This window comes from Chenopodium album, chromosome 14, assembly GCF_948465745.1.
Source record: "Chenopodium album chromosome 14, dcCheAlbu1.1, whole genome shotgun sequence".
In the NCBI taxonomy this organism is placed as follows: Eukaryota; Viridiplantae; Streptophyta; class Magnoliopsida; order Caryophyllales; family Amaranthaceae; genus Chenopodium; species Chenopodium album.
This window is the reverse complement of record NC_137847.1, coordinates 14,185,001-14,191,529: the sequence shown is the minus strand read 5'-3', so window position 1 is coordinate 14,191,529 and position 6,529 is coordinate 14,185,001.

Here is a 6,529-nt window from a genome sequence, read left to right as displayed (position 1 = left end):
TAAATAAAATAAAATAAATAAACTCTTTGTTTCATATTTAGGACTTGTTCACTTCACCTTAAAAAAATAATATTCAGTAAAAATAATTTCAGTTCAGTAAAATTAATTTCGGTTCAGTAAAAATAATTTCAATTCAGTAAAAATAATTACAGTTCTAATAAAAATCAGTAAACTTAAAGAAGAAATATAACAACAAATCAGTAAGAATAATTTCAGTTCAGCAAAAATAATTTCAGTTCAGTAAAATTAATTTCAAATCAGTAAAAATAATTCAGTGAAAATAATTTCAATTTAGTAAAAATAATTTCAGTTCAGCAAAAATAAGGTGAAATGAACGGGGCCTTAGTGTTATAGTTGGCCTTTTTTATTAATTATCTATGCATATAGGCTTTTTTTTATTTTATTATTTTATTGAAAAGATTTTATATTGGTTTTTTATTTATGATGCAAATAGAAAATATTTAGATGTGAAAGTAAATAAAATATCAATTAGAGCAGCTCTATCAAGATGTAATGGAATCAACTAACTATTCAGTTTTCACTTTAAAAAGAAAAATATAATCTAATACAAGTACAACCTATCAGTTTTAACATCTTATCAATTACAAGTGTTGTGCTACGTACCTTATTAGTTTTAGTAGTTGTTTATGTAGTGTGTCCGGACAAAATATATAAATAATTGCAATACTTGTCTTATTCATCCGTTTCTAACTATATTGAATTGACATATAGGTTTTTTTTTTTTTTTTTTTTTTTTTTTTTTTTTTTTTTTTTTTTTTCTTTCTTTCTTTCTTTCCATTTGTTCACAAAAAAAAGGGATACAAGCGAGTATATATTTCGATGCTTTCAACTTGATATATTCATTGAAATTGCAAATTTGCCTATTTGGCATGATTTCATATAATTACAATGTTTCTTATATTTAACAACCTTTTTTAACTTTGCACTCCTACTTTAGTCCACCCTTTCTTTCTCCCTCTTCTGTCCTTAACATACAATTCAAACTTTTTAATTGCTTGCATTAAATTGAATTGTTTGTACTCTCTCTTATATTGCATTAGATAATGTGTCCAATTTAATGTTCTAATTTTAGCGAAATTGATGTAGATCTTGATGATTCAAGAAACAGACTCATGAACCAAACCACTTAGAGCCTTAGAGGCGACAACTCTAAGCTTAAATTATAGGCAACAACTTCATATCCTAGTCAAGCTAGCCTCAAACACAATAATAAGCCAAAAATAAATTTAGTTAATAAATCAGAAATAATGTTCATATAAACCCCCCACCCCCCCTAAAATTTTGTTCTAGTGTGGAGTAGAGTATTTATAATAAAATTACGGAATCCTAACTAGCTTAGGAAATCAACTTGAACTAGGAATAATCTAACAGGCTAAAACCCACACTAAAGGAGTTAGCTAAAACCATGCTAGCTAGACGACAAAATAAAGCAATTAGAGATAGAATAAAGCACAAATGTGACAAAAGCCGAATTTCCGTGAGAGTCTAATCCGAACCCCAAAGTATCCAAGCAAATTTCAATTGGCTCATAAGATAGAACGTGATCATAGATCGTGCTAAGACAAAGCCTTCCACATCTAACACGTACCTCTTGGAGCTTCTTAATCCTCATCATTGTCCCCTTTGTCTTGAAAAGAATTTTCCCTCAATTCTTGTCATTTATGTATGGTGCTTAGTTTTGATAGGAATGGTGTCCTTCGAACAAGTGTATTATTCCGATACAGGGTTCAGAATTATTAGAAAGCTAATTATTCAGTGAGGTCAAATGATCGGAATGCCTAGTTGGAGGCCATTTCCAATGAGTAATATTAATGTATAATTAATATTACAGCTTAATCTTGACTGAACCCTTTGGGTCACACCCAAGCAACTAACGATCCGTCACGACGAATTAATCCGAAAGGAATTGATGAGTTGCTCGAGTATTATGAACATAGACATCGGAAATCGAGCTGGGAGCATCGAGACAGAGCATCACAAGTCGAGTCGAATTGATAAAAGACGAGACGGTAAAAATAAATTAATCAGCAAAGTACCAAAATACCCCTAGCATCGGAATGCCCCGAGCAAACCGAGTGCTAGGGGCAATAGTGCTAGCACAGAAGCTAGCATGCGCATCGCACCAAGCCAAGGGTGCTGGCAGCACTACGCTGGTGTAGGGTGCACATCGTGCTAGCATGCACGCTAGCACCGCTTGCTAGCTGCTGCTAGCACGGGGCGCAGCACCATTGCTTGCTGAGCTGGCTGGCGCGCGAAGGTGCTGGCAGCAGCGCCTAGAAGCCCGCATCAATGCGAGGCTTGCTGGCGCTCGCTACTGGCCCATGTGACCAGCTGGCGCGCCTTAAGTGGCTCCAGTTTTGGGGTTGGTTGAGGTAGTTTGGGGATCCTTAGGGGGCAAGGCTTTGTTCCCTTCTTGTGGTCCTCACCTACCCTATCCCTCCTTGTTGCCACTTGTTGATTAATTATTGCTTTGCTATTTTTCTTTTGTTTTTGAATCAAAGATAAAATGGAAAAATGATTTTTACCAACTCTCCCACATTGATGGTAGAGTGGAATGTTTTTGGGAATTCTCTATAAATACCCATGTATTGGGATTTGAGAATTCCACTTGAATTGAACTCAATAAGGCATCTCCAAAGAGAGAAAACCTTCAAGTTCATTAAAACTCGAGTTAGTTTATTTTTGGTCCGACTCAGCTAAACTCCGAGTTAGAGACCGGACGGGTCGAGTTTTGGGTGGATTTCTGTCGGAGGTCTTCGCACGTGCGGGACTCGAGGCTTTCCAAGTAAGAGCTCGTCAAACGAGCAAAGCACGCGTCAAGGGTAATATTGTCTTTTCTCTTTATGTTGTTAATTATGTCTTTTAGTTATATTAATTGTGAGCGGGTATTGGGGTCGGGTTTTGTTCCACGGAAAGTCGGACTTTCCGAAACCCAACAAGTTTTCAACATTGAATGTAGCAATTTCAATTCACCTGCATAAGAGCTAGCAAGTTCGATCTTGTAGGCACTATCTCCAAGATGTTTTAATACTCTATAAGGATCATCATCTATCACTAGGATCAGGAATAACCACATAAGCTTGTTTTTGCCTCTTAGGCCTTGTTTAGTTCACCTTATTTTTACTTATTTTAGAAAAAATAAGTTCAGATCAGATCATCGTTTTATGTGCAGTATTTTATCGCTAAATATCTTTTATTTTGTAATGAAAAAAATTATGAAAATCACATATTAATAAAATACACATTATTACGAATCTAACAAGACTCCACTTGATATAATTTTTCCGTATAGAGTATCGTATATTTAAGGTCAAAGTTTGGTCAAATATGACATTCAGATCAGATCAGATCATACCAGATTAGATCAGACCAAGATCAGACTAGATCAGATCAGACCAGACCAGATAAGTTCAGATAAGCAAAAATAAGGGGAACCAAACAAGGCCTTAGTAGCATAATAAGCTTAATCTTCCTTTGGAGAATTCATCAAACCACAAGAACGTAAGGACTGATGCCACAACAACTTTAAAAGGAGATGATCAATGAACCTATTTTAGAGAAAGGAGTTAAATTGATTGTGTGCAAACTTAGCATGTGCCAACTTATTAATTAGGCTACAAATCCTTAGTAGTCTTACTCATTAAATTAGCCTATGCAAATTACAAAAACTATGTGAAGTACTAGAAAGTAGCTTGGATCCCACAAGTTTCGTGATTTCCAAAAGTAAGTAGGAATTTAGTATTCTTATTCGTAACTATGCTCCTTGGAATCCCTTGTTAACGAACAACCTTTCTGCAATACAAATCAGCTACATTAGTAGCATTTCTCGCTTTTTGACAAGGTAAAAGTGCGCTATCTTTAAAAAATGACCCACAACTACAATTATAGAATATTTCCCTCTCTTAGTTCTAGGCAAACTAACGGTGAAATCCATAGATGCACATGGAGTAGCAGAAACTGGAAGTGGAGTATATAAACCATTATGAAAAGATCAAACTCCTACCTTTTGACTTGTAGCACACCTTTGAATTGAATCACTTGTTGCACATCACTAAGAGTGTTTATCGTTTTGAGTAAATGACATAAGCGCATGAATCACTATTAATTATCAAAATATAAGCTCTATCGTTCGCAAGAATTCTAGTGTAGAGATGTAGAATAGACTCTTTATTTGTTCCTCCTCCTTGATCAATGGTGTAGATTCATCCCTAAGAATTCTTCTAAAAAATCAAAGTGTCATTAATTATCAGGCGTCGTCTGTTGGAACACTTGATCATCCTACCTATCTTCATTCTCAAAATCCAACTCTCCTTCTATATTTTCTTCTTCGCCCCTTTATATGATGTGTAATTAAAGCTCTTTGCTCTTCACCTTCTTTCTCCTGTTTAAGTCAAGCTAAAAGAATTTTGTGATCGAATGATCTTCACCTTTTGGAGTCTATAGAAATATCACCAATCCCTTGACATTAATAGCATCGTTTCTTTGCAAGTGCAACTTGTTAAGGACAAATAATGATTCTTGCTTAGGCCAGGCATTTACTTTTGATCAAACTTTGAAGAAGTACTTCAATTAGCATTCAAAATGTAGGATGATTACCCACTTTTACTTCTTCAAAGATCCTTCTAGACTATTCCTAGAGTAATAGAGTACGTAGAACAAACCATCTCTTTTTCTTGCCTTTCCAAACTCTCGACTAATCTCAAAACATGATCAAAGAAGAGGAAGCTGGAAGCCTAGAAGTTTCAACTTTTAATCAATAAATGTTTTAAGTTCTCTCACAAACCTACCAATAATCATCTCTTCTTTTTTCATTCAAGTTATAAAGCATGTACTGTACAACTTATTAAACTATTAGCACATCCGGTCACACTACTCTTACTTAATGAATATGAATTGATTAAGCTTAATGAATTGATTTTTGATGTATTATCGAGGTAGGAAATGCTTCATTAGTTCTCTTTTTAGCTCTGACCACGTATTGATTTTAGGCTTACCTTTTCTCAACTTTTGGCTTCTAAGTCTTTCACTCTAGCCAAATTCTAACATGTCTAACAAGTTTAAAATGAGCAATTTTACAAGCTTTGTTATCATCAAACCCCATGTAGTCCATGATCTTTTCAAATTGTCTAATCCATTCTAAAAGATCCTTGGCATCTCCATCTCCATTAAACTCTGAAAGCTCAACAATTTTAAGTCACAATCATTTTAAAAGGTACCCTAGCAATGGCCAAAACATCAACCTTTCATTTGTGGTATATTCATTTGTTTGAATAAGTACTTGTGTTCTTGTCTAAAGCTTTTGATTCTTGGATTTCTTGTTGGTATTGAATTCGCGCATCATATTATCCATATATCTTGCAATTCATCCCTTGTAAGACCCATTATAACCTGCAAAAACTCACACACAAAGTGTAACAACAAAACAACAAGCAAAGTGCTTGTGTTCTTGTCCGAAGCTTTTGATTCTTGGATTCGTTGGTGGTATTAAATTCGCGCATCATATTAGCCATCATATATTGAAATTCACCCCTTGTATGACCCATTATAACCTGCAAAAACTCACACGCTAAGCGTAATAATAAAACAACAAGCTAAGTGTTAGAACATGATTCATTCTTAAATATCTCTCCTTTCCTAGAACTTTGTAAATGATAAAAAATCTTAATTTAAAGATCAAGGCTTGATAGGCTTCTTGCATAAACACAACCAGAAATCGACTTACTTGCTCTCCAAGTTAAAATCGTATCAACTTGTAACATCCTAATCAAAACAAATCTTTTTGCAACAAACTTTTACCAAATCTAATTATATGTTGTTAGCACCTCAATATATCCTTGCACTCCAAGTATCCTAACAACCTTCTCACACTCCTAATTTAAATCAAAATTACCTTGAATAGCAAGCAATAATATAATTCACAACAAACACAACATGACAGAAATCTGGAAATTACGTTCGAATTGTGCAGCGATTTTAATCCAAATTCGGCAACAAAATTGTAGTGTAAACCCAGGTAATTCACGTCCATAGTATGTAGATTATGTATGTTCATTTTCCAGCAAAGATTCCTTTCTTGTACAGAACTATGTACAGAACTATGTACAGAAAGTCCACGCAAAAAGAGCAGAACTATGTACAGAAAGTTTATTGTAACTGCAGATTCCTTTCTCAACGAAATATTACGAAACTTAGTAGTTTAAATTTTCTATGTTTTTAGATTCCAATGCAAAAGGAAGCGCTGCAAAATTCTAAGTAGAACTACAGATACGATCAAATACTTTTTCCCTGTCCAGAATTGACGCAATTTACAAAAGCCGATTGATGTGTTCTTCTAAGCATGAGTCTCACCCAAGTTTCTGAAGAACTAATAAGTAGATATTGTAGCACCCTAATTCTAGTTTATGATGAGAAAAAAAAATACAAAAAAATTCGTTAATCAAGAGGGTAAAATCGACATTGTCATGAATTATTTGTGGTATTGTTGTAAATTTATATTACCTGGATAAAT